This window comes from Lepidochelys olivacea, assembly GCF_965140295.1.
Source record: "Lepidochelys olivacea isolate rLepOli2 genome assembly, chromosome: 13".
In the NCBI taxonomy this organism is placed as follows: domain Eukaryota; kingdom Metazoa; phylum Chordata; order Testudines; family Cheloniidae; genus Lepidochelys; species Lepidochelys olivacea.
In genome coordinates this window covers 25339594-25355879 of record NC_140423.1, presented here as the reverse complement: position 1 = coordinate 25355879, position 16286 = coordinate 25339594, and the positions used below count along the sequence as shown (strand labels likewise).

The following is a 16286-nucleotide window of genomic DNA, read 5'->3' as shown; positions in this document are numbered from 1 at the left end:
CTGTGTGCCTGGCATCATCCTTTGACATCATCCTTTGATGAGCTGGGATTGGGGTATTTCTTGACATCATTCTGCAAAAGATAAAGGGGCGGGGCTTCAATTCATAAAAAGAATGGCTGCAGAGCCAATCAAGTGTCTCCTAATGGTCTGAAAGCCCTGGTTACCGTAGCAAAGCAGGCAACGGTACCTTCTTGCAGGCAGCCAAGTTGTCTTGCAGAATAAGCCACGCTGCATCCATAATAAGATTACAACAGCCCCCCTTCCTTCCTCTCACTCCTCACATCCTTTTCATCTGCAATTGGCTATTAATAGAAAATCCTCTGGTGAGGAAAAGGAATTATTTTGGGGGAATGCTGAATTCCCCCCGCCCCAGACCCGGAGCTAAGCAGCAAGTGGGGGTGAGTTTCCCGCTCCTCAGCCAAAGGGCTGTGGAGAATTTAGACCGGGGGAAGGTTTGTACATGAAAGGCAAAGAGAAGGTGTGTTTTGGGGGGGTTAACATGACTCTTCTCTAGGTACATCTACACTGCACACGTCTTTAGGCTGCATCCAGAGAACACACCCGCATAGGCCCCCTGGCCCGGGGATAAAATAGCAGTGTATCCGATGAGGCACTGCTTAGTTGAATAAAGACCCGCCTAAAGGGTACGCAAGTACCCTCCAACTGGTGGCTTCAAACTACTTGCTTTCAGTCCCCCTTTCTGCGAGAGCCCCCTCACTGATGTCCCATCCTCCCCCACCCCCAAGCTCAGGTGGCTCCCCCACATGGAAGCTGCACTCCAGGTAGCATCCATTCACAGGTCTTCCCCCAGCTAGGTCTGGATTGCTGGGCCCTGGCACCAGTGGCTATTTTCAGATAGTGAAGGGTCCCGGACAAGAAGCCAATATGGCAATTGCACAGCAGGGTCCCGGTCCAGGACTGGGGATGTTATATGCTACGACAATACGGGTCATAACTAACAGCCAGGATTAAAAGAGGCCTCCCTTAACAGACTGCTATTTGACTGCACACAGCACCATGCCATGCTCTGGCACTGGCTAGTGACACCAAGCACTAACCCATTTGGCATTCTGACTCAGCCACCATCAGTCCTCACTCTCGGGTTGCCAACTGTCTAATCACACAACCCAAAACACCCTTGCCCCGTCCCTGCCCCTGCTCCGAGACCCTTCCCCGCTCACTCCATCGCCCCTTCCCTCTGTCACTTGCTCTCCCCCACCCTCACTCACTTTCACCAGGTTGGGGCAGGAGGCTGGAGTGCAGGAGGGGGTGTGGGGTGCAGGCTCCGGGAGGAAGTTTGGGTGCAAGAGGGGGCTCTGGGCCGAGGTAGGGGAGCTGTGGAGTCAGAGCTTGGGGCAGGGTCAGTGCGCTGAGACCCCTTGATCTCCCCCATGGGCCGCAGGGACGGGACAGCCACTTCTGGGAGTGGCACAGGGCCAGGGCAGGCAGGGAGCCTGCCTTAGCCCCACTTGACTTTTAGAGCCTAAAATCTCCTGGTTTAGCTTCAGTAGCCTCCAGGAGATAGGGCCTGATTTCAGGAGACTCCTGGTGAAACTGGGAGGGTTGGCAACCCCACCTAACTCTGGGCCCCATGGGGTTAGCAGGCAGGAAAGAGCTACCTGTCTTAATGATGCAAAACAAGCTCTCAGCAGGGGCCAGCACACCACAGGGAGATGGAGGCAGCCAGGCCCCAGCCTCATGGGATCTTCTCCCACACAGCTCTTTAGCTGAAGGCAGATGAGCCTAGCGCATCCTCAGGCCCCTGAGCTCCAGCACCCAACGAATGTTGCCAGCTTGCAGAGAACACAAACACCAGTGCAGCCTGCCCTGCTTCACACTGTGAGGTGTTTATCAGCCAGGCCTTTCATCAGTGGAGGATGGGAAGTGGCCCAAGTTCTCCATTAACCTCAGCAACAGAGGAGGGGAGAGAAGAGAGAAGAGTAAAAACCTCCAGGCAAGGAGAGAGGAAGCAGAGAGGGGTGTGCAGGGTCGGGGGAGTGCAGCAAGAATAGCCCCAGCCCGATTCCCTGCCTCAACTTCCAGCTGGTGAACGCCCCTTGGCGGCTATCCTAGTTCTGCCCACGTCAAGGGCGCGAAGAGACTGATAGTCTGCCCCCCAGTGCATTCCCCACTCCCAGGCCAATGCAGGTGGCCTCCAGGGCCTTGTCCAGGCTCAGTGTCAATGACTCAAGTCAGGGGTGGCCAACCTGTGGCTCCGGAGCCACCTGCGGCTCTTCAGAGGTTAATACGCGGCTCCTTGCAAAGGCGCCAACTCTGGGGCTGGAGCTACAGACGCCAACTTTCCCATGGGTCGGGGGGCGCTCGCTGCTCAACCCCTGGCTCTGCCCCAGGCCCTGCCCCCACTCCACCCCTTCCCGTCCCCTCTCCTGAACCTGCTGTGCCCTCACTCCGCCCCACTCCCCAAAGAGCTTCCTGCATGCCACAAAACAGGTGATCAGGAGGGAGGGGGAGGTGCTGATAGGCGGGGCTGCCAGTGGGTGGGAGGTGCTGGGAGCTGGGGAGCTGATAGGGGGCTGCTGACATATTACTGTGGCTCTTTGACAATGTATATTGGTAAATTCTGGCTCCTTCTCAGGCTCAAGTTGGCCACCCCTGACTCAAGTAATGGGGCTTCAGTAAATCACTGCCCCTAGGAGACAGCCCCACAGATCTCAATCCCAACCTGTTTTTCCTGATATTCGGCTTACCTTTTTCCATTCCTCAGGGCCTGCTACATAAATGCAGCCACTGGACACCAGCCTAGTGGTGTCAGAGAGCAGGTGGGCCCCACATCACACATGGTGCTCCAAAGGGAATTTAAAAGGACAGAGTTTTTCCACCCCACCCAGCCCTTCCAGGCTTCTTCATGCCCTACGGGAAACAGCTCATTGCAGCCCTTGCTCTCACTGCCAATTGAGATGAAGTGTTATTGTAATGCAGGCATCTCTCTATTTGGCTGAGACTGGACAAACTCATGTCACACAGGCAAAGCCCGAGACTGGACAAGATGAAGGCCGTTATTTGTTTCATAAATATGAGAGGGTATAACACGCACACATGGGGTCACAGAGGGATGCACACTATGGACCAAAACTTGTAAGTGGGACAACAGCTCAGGTGCTCAGTCATTTCCCAAGATGGGGGCTGGTGGTCTCTGATCCTAGTCCTTAGCAGACAAGTATCCACAACCCAAAATTTGCACAGTTTGCTCAGGAGAAGGCAAAACTAGCAGAGGTGCTTGCAGGTGAGGAGAGAGGTGCATTGACAAAGCTGTATGTCACCTCGGGGCTAGAGCAGCAGGAGGCACTGCGGGTCAGGACTGAGGTGCACTGACAGCGCTGAGCCAGGTAAGGATGGAAGCATTTACAGCATCTGCCTTTACCACCTGGGCCCAGCCAGAGCGATCAGTCTCTCTGTTCTTTATACGACAAGAGAAATCAAATGCAACTGCTTGCTTTGTGCGTTTGCAGCCATAGCACCTTGTACTGTAGTCCTGCCAGGTCTCACAAGCTAAGCAGGGTCAGGCCAGGTTGGTACTTAGACCGGAGACTTCCCAGGAGCAGGTAGGTGCTGCAGGAGCAATGGAGGCAGTTCAATAGGTGGCACTTCTTATGCTGATTGGCCAGTCTCATAATGCAAAGTTTTCAAAAGGAACAACATTATACCACTGAAATCCACATGGTCTCCTACACAAAGTTGTCCAGACAACCCCAGATTACTCCACCAATGTGCCACGACCGGGAGCTATCAGCTGTGACAATTAGAGCTGCTTGAAATTTTTCATTTGACATTTTTTTCTAATGAAAAATGTTTTTCCCCCCACCAAATGGCCATGTGCGGTCTTTTGCGACTAGGCTGGGGCAAGTTTTCACTAAAACTTAACATTCTGCTTGACCACTTGTAGTTTTTCAGTTTTTGGCTGCTGTTTGTGAGGCACTGGATTATCCCCTCCACCCTGATGGAGATTTCAGCAGCCCATCCCCCAGAGAGGCAGAGCAGGGAGGAATGGAGTTCACACCTGCAGAAGCTACCCTGCATAGGGCCCAGCCAACACCACTGGATCACCCGTCCGCACCAGTCGGCGCCTTCTGAGCTTCTGCTAGTGCAGGCGGAAAACAACAGGCAGCTTTGACTGCATCAAGGAAGCAGGGCTGGGTCCGAAGGAGAAAGAGAGCTAAGGCAGGGCCTATCAGGAGCTCACTGGGCTTTTGTTTGGATCAATTCAAATGCTTGGGTCGGAACACCCAGTCGAAAAGGGACCCTGGTGGCTCCAATCAGCACTGCTGACCAGGCCATTAAAAGTCCGGTTGGCAGCGCAGCGGGGCTAAGGCAGGCTCCATGCCTGCCGTGGCTCCATAAGCACACCATGTCCCTCCTCCGGCTCCTAAGTGTAGGAACCCCCGCAGCTCCCATTAGCCAGGAACCCATTAGCAGGAAGCTGCAGGGGCAGTTCCTGCAGAGGGGACAGCACGCAGAGCCACCTGGCTGCACCTCCGTGTAGAAGCTGGAGGGGGGACATGCTGCTGCTTCCAGGAGCTGCTTGAGGTAAGCGCTGCCTGGAGCCTGCACCCCAAATCCTCTCCCATGCCCCAACCTCCTGCCCCAGCCCTGATCCCCCTCCCACCCTCCAAACCCCTCAGTCCCAGCCTGGAGCACCCTCCTATATCCCCAACCCCTCATCCTCAGCCCCACCCCAGAGCCCGCTCCCCAGCCAGAGCCCCTCATGCACCCCCAAACACTAACCCCCTGCCCCAGCCCAGAGCCCCCTCCTGTACTCCAAATCCCTCATCCCCGGCCCCACACCAGATCCTGCACCCCCAGCCCAGAGCCCAGGCCCCCTCCCACACCCCAACCCCCTGCCTCAGTCCAGAGCCCCCTCCTATACCCTATATTCCTCATTTCTGGCCCCATCCCAGAGCCTGTACCCCCAGCTGGAGCCCTCACCCCCTACCGCACCCCAACCCCCTACCCCAGTCCAGTGCAAATGAACAAATGACTGAGGGTGGGGAGAGCAAGCGACAGAGGGAGGGGGGAGATGGAGTGAGCGGGGGAGCCCTCAGAGAAGGGGCAGGAGCGGGGCAAGGGTGTTCGGTTTTGTACGAGTAGAAAGATGACAACCCTATCTGAAATCTAGTCAGTCTGTGTTTGGGCAAGAGCTAAACTTTAATAACCACAGTTGGAGGCAGACGCACTCTAGAGTGGGGTCAAGGAAATCGCAGAGCAACTGGCCTCTTGGCAAACCTGGGACTAACATTTCCAGGGACAGAGAAGGGCTGATGTTTATTAGCTATTGGTCACACTCAGCCCAGCATTAGAGCAAGGCCTCAGAGAGACGAGCTTATGAAAAAAATGTCGTAGACAGCCCCCCTCATCCCAAAGCCCTTTCTGAATCACACCTAGGAACCATTCTAATCCCCAGCGGAATGCAGTCACCCCTGGGGTGGGGCTCAGCAGCTGTTTGACAGGACACAGCGACACCATGTAATCGTTTAGAGTGAAGAATATTGGATCCAATGGGAATTAGAGGGGAATTTTAGGGACGCAGAATATAATATGTGCTGTAATTTGGCCAGGACATCAGGATGACCCAATCCTACTCCACTCCTATGATATCTCTGAAGGCCAGTGGGCAAACATTTGAAAGACTGATTTCCTGTGCATGAATAAAATATAACAGGAAATAATAATTTCTCTTAGATATACTTATCTGGCCCTCATTCCCATAGCATCTAAGTATCTCAATCTTTAACACCTCTGTGAAATAGGGAAATTGAGGCACAGAGCAACTAAGTGAGTTGCCCAAGGCCACACAGGAAGTTTGTGGCAGAACAGGAAATTGAACCCAGGTCTCCCAAGTTCCAGATAAGCACCCTTGCCCCTGGACCATTCTCACCTCCCCCCCGCCTATGGCACTATCAAGTACTGTCTACTTTAGTCGTGGAGTTGCTTCTGGGGAGCTTGGACCAGCGGAGCAACAGCCTTAGAAGGCTGAGGACACAGCCTCTCAGGAGCAGGCTGAGCCAGACGGCACGATATACAGTTGCTCAGTATGATTAGGCCTCTCTAAGGACCCAGGGAATGTCTGACAAGCAGGATGGCTGGGATTGAGGGGAAGTGGGAGGAAAGCATGGGAAAGGGGTGCTTCAGACAATCTGGATCACAAAACATTACTGAGTTTTCTCCCTCCCCTTGGCAATTGCCCTGGCCAGCTCCTCTCCCTGGTTCAGGTCATGTGACACCACTGTGACAACCCCAACAGTCTCTCACATGGAAAAGATTAGGAAAGTATGTAATGTGGTTGTAGCTGTCTTGCAATGGGACATAGCAGCTGGAGAGGAGGAGGAAAGCTAGTATGAGCCACCAGTGTGAAAAGGCGATATCCCTTTAAAAGCAAAGCAGGCTGGGAGCCATCTCCATGATATAAACATCAGAGTGTTAGAGGAATGCCAGTGGGACAGGCAGTAGTGGAGGAAACACCTACAGGAACTGCAGTAAAGGGGGCATGGGAACCCAGTTTAGAAGAATGGGGTGTGCCTGGTTTTCCCCTGTCTTTTATTTGGTTTTTATTTTATTGTTGTGATTTTTTTTCCCACTATCATAAAGGATTCTGCTTTGCATCCCCAAGTTTATGCTCTGGGATGTAGACAGTCCCATGTTACAGCCAGCAAGCGTTCCACAGGCCAATGGCGGTCTTCGGGCCACAGCCTGGGAACAGCTGTGTTACGAAATTTGACATGCCACGCACACAGGTGCCTTGCAGGCTAAAATAACGTCCCGTGTAACCTCACAGGCAGCATCCTCAATCGAACATAACCATCACCTTAGAGAAACTCTGCCAAGGAGACCCAGTCCTTCCCTTTATCTCTGGGCCTTGTGATATACGGATGCAATAGCAAGCCCTACATGATATTCATGCGATGATAGGATATTATATTGGCCGTGCAGCAGCTGTAGAACGAACTCAGAGACAGATAACCAGCTCATCTGTATGCTAATAAACCTGCCAAGATAGGAACATTGCTCTGCGCCTTATACAAAGGCACGGAGATCTTTCTTAAACAGGATTACAACTTCCCCAGATCATTAGCACGCACACACCCACCCACCCACACACACATACACACATACACCTCACCCTGACAGAAACCCCACCCAGTGAAAGGTGAATGAAAAGACACACGACCTGCCCAGACCTGAGCGCAGGCCCTCAGGGCTCTGTGCTTCTCCCACAGCTGTGATCCCAGAACACTATGGTGCAGTGCGTGTTGTGGCGGTTTTCTCAGAGCTCCCTTGAGTTGATGGGTGTCAAATTAGGTCTGTTTTAACGTGTGTGTTCTCTTGAAACTATCACCGCATGTGTGTCTCGAGGTGCCGCTGAGAGCATCTTACTAATTGGAGAACAAAATGGACAGCACCCAAGTGCCACCCTGCTTGCACTGCGGTAGTATTCACCAAGAACATCAGCTGGAGCAGGGATGGGAGAGCAACCAGGGTCTACGCCAGGGTCTGATCCTGCAGACCACATAATCTTAACTTTACTCATGGGAGTCATCCTGTTGAACTCTGTGTGATGATTCACGTAAGTAAAACTGCTCAGGTATTTGCAGCAGGGTTACCACCTGGATGATATTTGACCAGCCTGGCTGGGTTTTTTTATGAATTTGCCAGTTGCATGAAAAATAATTTAATCTGCCAGGTTTTGGGTTTTTTACGGGAGCCTAAAGATTTGCATTATTCTCACAATACACTGGGATATCTAATGTTAAAAGTTTCTGTGTCCAGCTAAAGATGCTGCAGCGTTCCCACTTCCGCAGTTTAAGCATCAACAGATCAAAACTGTTGAAAATACAGCAGCTGTCTGTCCACCAACATGCAAGCACACCATGCACGTGAGAGAGAGAGAGGGTTTGAGTCACACAGAGGAACTGCAGTGGCTTTGCTGCCCTTCAGCACTCATGCACTTGCGCACGGTGAGGGAAGAGCCTAGATGTGGCCCTCAAAGTATTCCCACTGGTAGCACAATGCTGGTGGAGTAGATAGAAGCCAGCAGGAGTTTTAGCCGGGTATTTATTTGCATGTCCGACTGTAGTTTAGCTTTACAGCTGAAAGGCAGCAGTGGAGAGAAATGCCACGTACTGAAAGAGACGCATTGGCACAGACGCTATACACCCACCAAAAACCCTTTGAGTGTCATGATGATGATGTGAAGCAAGAGCACGAGAATAAGCCAAACAACAAGAACGCTGGGCCGGGATCTCCCATGCGGCAGGGTAACAGTACTACTGCTGCCCATGGTATAACAGCAGGGCTGAATCCAGCCGTGATCTCACATGGGCACTGTGTGTTCCATCCCCAAGGATCTCAGAAGGCTCTGCCCAGGGAATTGATTCCCCCTCCCCTGAGGAACATACTCGCCCTTTAGCCTCTTCCAGCAATGGGAGAGAGGAGTTTGGGACAGGAAGTGAAGAGGAATGCTCCATACAGCTGAAATAGCAGGTGGAGCTTTAGGCCAATGGACTGGTCCATGATGCCTCCATCACCCACTTATTACATTTTCAAACAAGCAAATTCCTGCTTTCTCCCATGCTGCCCCTCACACCTGAGAGGAGCTCCAGGTAAACATCTGCAAAACTAGCTCCCTATCCTGCTTCAAACCCCTCCTCTGAACTCCCCTGCACCATGATGCCTATAAAAACCTTGACCACAGCGAGGCTGCTGCTGGACTCTGACCACCACCCATCACGGTGATCAATGCTATCTCACCGTTTCCTTGTGCTCCCTGTCAGTCAGTCTGTACCCATCTGTAGTTGCTTGTCGTCAAGAGGGGCTGTTTTCCTAAAAGCTCTGCTCTGGGAATTATTTAGGGGCAGGTCGCTGGCCCGTGTTATACAGGAGGCCAGACAAGATGATCACAGTGGTCTCTTCCAGCTTTGGAATCTATGATTGGATGTTTCGAAAGTCTTATACTTAGATTGTAAGTTCCTTGACAGGGACCGTCTTTTTGTCTGGTGTTTGTACAGTGCCTAGCACCCGAGACCCTGTCATGTTACAGTAACAAATCAAATAAGCCACAAGTGATGAGAATATCATGCTTCAGCATGGTTTTATAACTCACGAGTAAGGGCAGTACATGGAACAAACATGGCCAAGACAGGGCCAAACATGACCACCCAGGAGCCACCCCACTAGCTCCTACACCCTAGGCCTCGTTCTGCCCCATCTCTCTTCTCGAACACCCTGCCACGGGAGTCACTACACCTCAGGGTCCTCCACACTCCATGCAGGGAGGGGGCTGTTTCTCAACTGTCTCCATAGAGAGATTCATTTGGGGAGGTGATTGTGGTTAGCACATGCTTTTGTAAACAGGCGAGAAAGCCAACCTGAGCAGGATTTGGACCACATGGGGACCCCTACATACAATCACAGAATTGTAGGGCTGGAAGGGAGCTCCAAAGATCATCTAGTCCAGCTCCCTGTGCTGAGGCAGGACCATGTAAACCTAGACCATCCCTGAGAGGTGTTTGTCCAACCTGCTCTTAAAACCCTCCAATGATGGGGATTCCACAACCTCCTCTGAAAGCCTATTCCCAGAGCTTAACTACTCTTAAAGTCAGACAGCTTTTCCGAATATCTAACCTACATCTCCCTCACTGCAGATTAAGCCCATTGCTTCTTGTCCTACCTTCAGTGGACATGGAGAACAACTGACCCCCATCCTGTTTATAACAGCCCTTAATGTATTTGAAGACTGTTATCAGGTCCCGCCTCAGTGGTCTTCTCTCAACACTAAACATGCCCAATTATTTTAAAACCTTTCCTCACAGGTCATGTTTTCTAACCCTTTTATCATTTTGGTTGCTCTCCTCTGGACTCTCTCGAGTTTGTCCATATCTTTCCTAAAGTGTAACGCCCAGAACTGGATACATTACTCCAGCTGAGGCGTCACCAACATTGATTGCAATGGGACAACTGCCTCTTGTATCTTACATATAACATTCCTGTTAATACACCCCAGAGTGGTATTAACCTTTTTGACAACTGCTTCACACTGTTGACTCGTATCCAATGTGTGATCCACTATAACCCCACCCCAGATCCTTTTCAGCAGCACTACTGCCCAGCCAGCTATTCCCCATTTTTTACATGTGCGTTTGATTTTTCCTTCTTAAGTGAAGTACTTTGCCCTCGTCTTTACTGAATTTAATCTTGTTGAATTCAGACCAATTCTCCAATTTGCCACGGTCATTTTGAATTCTAATCCTGTCCTCCCAAGTGCCTGCAACCCCTCCCCACCTTGGTGTCATCCACAAATTATATAAACATACTCTCCAACCCATTATCCAAGTTGTTAATGAAATTATTGACTAGAACCAGAGCCGGGACAGACCCCTATGGGACCCCATTAGATACACCCTCCCAGTTGTGCACCCACCTTATAGTAATTTAATTTGGACCACACCTCCCTAATTTGCTTATGAAAATATCACGTGGGACTGTGTCAAAACCCTTAGTAAAAATCAAGCTATATCATGTCTACTGCTTCCTCCCTATCCACTAGATCATTAACCCTGTCAAAGAAGGAAATTGGGTTTGTTTGATATGATTTGTTCTCCATGCTGGCTATTCCTTATCCTCTAGGTGCTTACAAACTGATTGCTTAATCATTTGTCCCAGTGTCTTTCCAGGTATTCAAGTGAGGCTGACCAGTCTATAAATCCCCAGGTCCTCTTTGTTCCCCTTTTGAAAGATAGGCAAACATAGTACCTTTCTCCAATCCCCTGGGACCTCACCCATTCACCAGGAGTTCTCAGAGATAATCGTTAACAGTTCCAAGGTTTCTTCAGCAAGTTTCTTAAGTACCCTAGGATGACTTTCATCAGGTCCTGCCAACTTGAACACATCTAACTTATCTCAATATTCTTTAATCTGTTCCTCCCCTATTTTGGCTTGTGTTCTTTCCCCCTTGTTGTTAATATTTATTGTGTTAAATATTTAATCACAATTTACTATTTTAGTGAAGACTGAAGCAAAAGAGGTGAGGAATATGTATCACATTTCCACTGACAACAGTCCCTGGGGAAATTAAGCAGGCTGTATACAGCCCTGGACAGTTTCCTAAGTCTGCTGGGAAAGACAGGGTTAAGAATCAGAGTCTCACAGCTCTCATTTGTCAGCCAGAAAGCTGATCAAAGTCTCTCTTCATTCCAGCTGATTTTTACTAGTCTTCTACTGGGACAACTTCCCTGTAACCTTCCCAAAGCTTAAACATGCTCAGCTATGCAGTGTTTGGTGGGGGGAGGAGGAAAGAGAAAGTGCAGTGCATTCTGGGACTTGTCACGGGGATATATGAATATGCACCAAAAGAAATTACACCATGCAGAACAAGTAGGAGACAACATGGGAGCAGAGAGGGAGACATATGCAGGAGGGAGGAAGAAAGACACACATACACACAGGGGCAGGGGAGAAAAGTCACACACACACACACACACAGGGGAGGGGGCTTACAATTCCTGTGTGTTATAAGCAAGTCTCATGGGCTTGTTACACCTGGCGTATGTGAGAAAAGTGGACCAAAGAAAGCCAGAGAGAGCACTATGGAGACAGCTACACTAGGGAAATGTCCCTCTCTTGCCCACAATGGCTCAGCTCCCCCAGTGTTAGCACCTTCAAGAGCCTGGTGCAGATAGGCCATGTGGGGCTTCCAGAGCCATTGGCCCAATCCCACTCAGAGCAGGCCTGACCCACACGATGGTGGCAGCAGAAAACCCATCTACACATGGGATCCACCCCCATGCTGCCAACCCCTGTGGAGCCAAATCAGTGAGTGAGAGCGCGATTTGGGGGTACCGGTCCCAGTGTACATCTGTTTTCTGTCCCCACCACGTCCGTCCATCTGGGTCTCTCTTTCTATACCCAGCTCCACCTTCCGAGTACCTTTCCAGAAAATTCACTTACGGGAGATGAGGCACATCACCTATTGCTAGCAACCACAGAGCTCCCCATTCACAGATTCCAAAGCCAGAAGGGACCATTGTGATCATCTGGTATGACCTCCTGTATCAAAAACCACTTCTCCCTTGTCAGCTGTAACATGTGCAAGTTCAAAGCATGGCCTTTCAGCATAGGCCTTTTCACCTGGAGACCTCAGAGCAGAGGTCAGCAAGCATGATCCACATCAATAAAAGGGAAACTGAGGCACATACAGGCCACATAGCAAATCCGTGTCAGAGCTGGGAATAGAACCTAGAGCCTCTGATTCCCAGCCTGATCCCGCCACTGAGCCATGCCACCTCCCTAACACAGAGAAGGACTGAATGAGACTCAGCACATCTCTTTGTAGTCTCTCCCATTCTCCACCTCTTCTGTATATCCCCCTCGTGCCCCCGTCACAGGTGCCTGCTGCACAGGCCAGACAGACATACTGCACCCCATGTGGCAGAAAGAGCTGCCAACCAGTACTGAACTATTACAGATGCACACGCAGACCTCCTGAAGGATGAGCTGCTTGGAATTACTGAGCAGAAATTTCTCATAAAACTTTACAGGCGGCCTTGGCTCAGAGAGAGAGAGAGAAAAATCCACAGCCCTGAGGGGCATGCTTGCTTTACACTTTAATCAATGACAGTGACCCACTTACAGTTCTCCTCAAAGACATGGATTCTCCCGCCTGGGTCACGTGCCCAGTAGGAATTTGCTCTGACAACGCTGCGTCTACGGCCCCATGTGCAGTGAACAAGCCCTGCACCTCGGGAGCACGCAGTTCAAACCCTGCCTGCAGGCTCCTGAGAGAGGGAGCTGCCCATGGGGCACAGCTGCACCCCACAGAGTCACACTGCCTCAGCTCAATATAGGTCAGTCTGGATTGGCAGGGAAAGCTGTAAGATGGCATTGGATTGGTGCACTGGATTGGTGGGGGACCCACCAAAGGCTGCATGCTGTCCAAAGACTTGAAGGGATGAGTATTCCAAAGAGTTGTTTTCTCTAGAGGGTGGGGGAGAGGCATTCAAAGCTCCTAATTTAATCACAGGCTGAGAATGGCACATGACTGGGAACATACCGTCCCCTCCCCATCTCTACCTCACCTCACCTGTATCTCGTCACACGGGGTTGCAATAACATCCTCACCATGTTCCACCAGCATAAAGAACCCTCCCAAACTGGCCACATAGAGAGTGAATTCACTCTCCGAGTCCCTGGGTGATGCTAGGGTTCCTGCTCAGAACAATACATTCATTACACTAGAACAGAAAGGGGAACTGCTCAGCTATCCACAAAGAGGCGCAATAACCCAACAACCAGCCGCAAGCACCTCATCACCCGTGGGTTGAACATTTCAGGCACCCCTGTGATTTAACAGAGAGGGTTTCTACATTCGTTCCCTCGCTCCGTTCCCAATCCCAGAGCACAGTCAGCATTCCTAGAATAAACATAAAACTAGAGGTCGAGCTAAACCATGCTTACACAGCCTGACCCGAAATCAGGGAATCCACATTCCAAGCAGCTCAACAATCAAAGACAAGGTTTCATTTCACAGAATTTAATGCCACATTTTTGCTGATCTGCACCGATTTTGCCTTCCTAAATTTCACTTTGTGCAAAATTTTGCACTGAAAACACAGAAAGATAGTTTGAATTTCTGTTTGTTTTTAAATGCAGAGCTTCAAAATAGCCTCATCCACAAGAATCAGCCCATTTTCAAGTTGATAGCTAAACGTGAATAAAAGCACACAAAGAACCTTAAAAAGCACCATTTCTGAGCTTTGCATTTGACCCATAGCATTCTGCACCTCTATTTCCAGTACTCCCTTCCTGTGGGTTTTGGAGATCTAGTCATTTATCATCAGGACCCATTATTATTCACACTGCAGTAGCACCCATAAGGCCCTAATCAGGATTTGGATCCCTTCGCACCACCGAAAACCTGCTTGCTCCTAAAAGCGTGAATGTACATGTTGCCTTTGGCTAGAGAAAGAGACTCAACGGTCACGAACAACAAAGACAGACTCACCCTGTCTCCGATGGCAACTCCTGGCTCTTTAACTTCTGTTCAGGCACCGTTCAGAACCTGGGAGAGAGAGAGAGTAAAAAAAAATTATCCGAAGGGTCTTCTCAAAAATGATCAAAATCATGGATGCTGTGAAGTGACATGAAATGAGCATCGCTCATTTTATCTTGAGCTCACTGGTGTCTTAGTGATTTGAGCACTGTATTCAATTCTATAAGAATTGGTTCATTTATGCGCACTCTACTCTGAAACAGGTCTAAATGAAACAGCACCTTCTAACTGAGCAGGTCTGCTCCCTGTGTATTCAGAAACAGAACTGCTAATCTGAGTGATAAAAGCCCGCCTTTACTGCAGGCAGCCCTGCAGAACCAACACTGCTGGGAGAAAGTGAACTGGATACTTTCCTGGCTTGCACAGTGAATCATTAACCAAGTTCTAATTTCATAGCCATCTGTGCAGTGCCATTGTCTTATAACCCTCAGTTTCACCTGTACAACCCCACTGAAGACAACAGAGTTGCCCAGGTGTTGCTGAGGACAACATTTGGTCTGCAGTTTTTATTCTAAATGATAATGCATGAGCAACAAAGAACCCAGCTGGACTCACAGATGTCAAAGGGAGGTCTGCAGGACTGGTAGTTTACTGGAGAACTGAGCATGTTTGATATGAAATGCACTCACAAAACAAACAAGTTCCATAACAGCATGAGCGGTTTTTAGAGTGGTCTTCTCCAAAAAATGACTACATTTTATGGAAGACAAAGATCTGCAAGGTCTGAGGAGCACTTGCATCCATGTAATTGTATGACACACCAGAACAAAATCAGGATGTTCACATTACAGGCTCTGAGTAAGACTGGAGAGAAGCTTATGAGGCCCATCTTGGGAATGCTACAGAAGAGCTGGGATAGCTCCTACTTTTGCACAAGAAAGGTCTTTTACAATAAAGGGTTAATTTTCCAATGGGCCTCCAACACATACATGGGTAAAATTTGTGAGTAGACTCACATGCAAGGCACTAATGCAGATCAGGTAGGATGGCACATAATCCATTGCTCCGGCCACGCAAAGTGCCATTCATATGCACAGAGCCCACAAACAGAAGCATGTGTACTAATGGGAGCCCCCTTGAAAAATCTGACCCCCATGACCTAAGCTGCACCAGCTCCAAGTTTCATTTTAATTTAATGAGACCATTTAACTGCATCCAATGTATGCCATACACTTTAACAACCACCTCGCAGACTGACTGAGAGCAGACTTTAGCCCGGTATCATCAGTATAAATCCACAGTTACTTCACTGAAATCAGTGGGTGTATACTGGATGCAACAGAGCAGAATTTGGCCTGCTGTCTGCCTTCTGGTGTGATGCAGTCAGGGTCCCACCAAATACAGCCCCATGGAAATGTCATCGGCAACATTCTGGCTGCCACCGCACGGCCACGTTTCAGTCCCATTCAGGCATGGATTGTCTGGTGCCTACCCTCCAAAAACCACACGTGGCACATTCAGTAAGAGAGGATGAATCCTTCCTCCCCCCACGTCAATGACCCATCAGAAGACAGCACCGCCAGCAGAGGCAGGGCTTAACATGTGTTGGGACACAGTTGACTATGGATATGGGGCTCCATGCAGAACAAAAAATAACGCAAAAAGGCTGAGAGAGTTTTACTCAAGCTTCCAAGGAGAGAAATTCACAGATGGGCTAAGGAAAAGCCTGGAAAGTCTCAGTCCCCCAGTGTAACCTTCCCCAGCAACATCTGAGCAACAGAAAGAGAAGGGACTGGACCGGGAGTGAGAACTCCACCTGAACTACAGAACTCAGACAATAGTGACCCAGGCCTTTCTCCACTTCTGTGTCAGTTCAACTCCTGTGCAATCAGGAGCCCAGCAGAATGGCACCAGCGTCCATCTAGAGTAAGGCGGGGGCTTGGGCCAGAGGGGGGGAAATCAGGACGGTTTTATACGCTAGGATTTTTTCAAACCCATAATTCCCATGACCGGTAGCCATAGAGTGGAGAAGGCTCAGGCGTTTACGCTGCTCCGTCGTCTAGCTGTGCTCTAAGAGAACCTCCCCGCCCCACCCCCCGAGGCTTATGCTACATTATCACCAGTGCATCTGCAGTTTTGGGGAGCGAGTGGTCTGAAGAGGCCTGATGCTAGCTTGGCCAGCGCACCCACTGTACTAGCCATCCAGTCCCTTCAGCCTCCTGAGAGCATGAATGATTGCGAGAGGCAGTTCGGTACCTTGGATAACCACTGGCTCAGGATGCCTGGG

The 16286-nt window shown here is 50.1% G+C and overlaps 1 protein-coding gene across 8 annotated transcripts in view; it reads right to left on the bottom strand.

The window, feature by feature from the left end:
• Nucleotides 1-16286, bottom strand: part of EPB41L1 (erythrocyte membrane protein band 4.1 like 1) — a 152007-nt gene that overhangs the window by 124143 nt on the left and 11578 nt on the right. For 7 of the 8 annotated variants that reach the window (XM_084645238.1, XM_084645231.1, XM_084645234.1 and 4 more), the window contains exon 2: nt 14012-14068. The gene's annotated coding sequence lies outside the window, so the exon portion shown is untranslated. Of the gene's footprint in view, nt 1-14011; nt 14069-14280; nt 14303-16286 lie in introns of those variants that run through there. The other variant, XM_084645232.1, reaches the window with a different exon arrangement.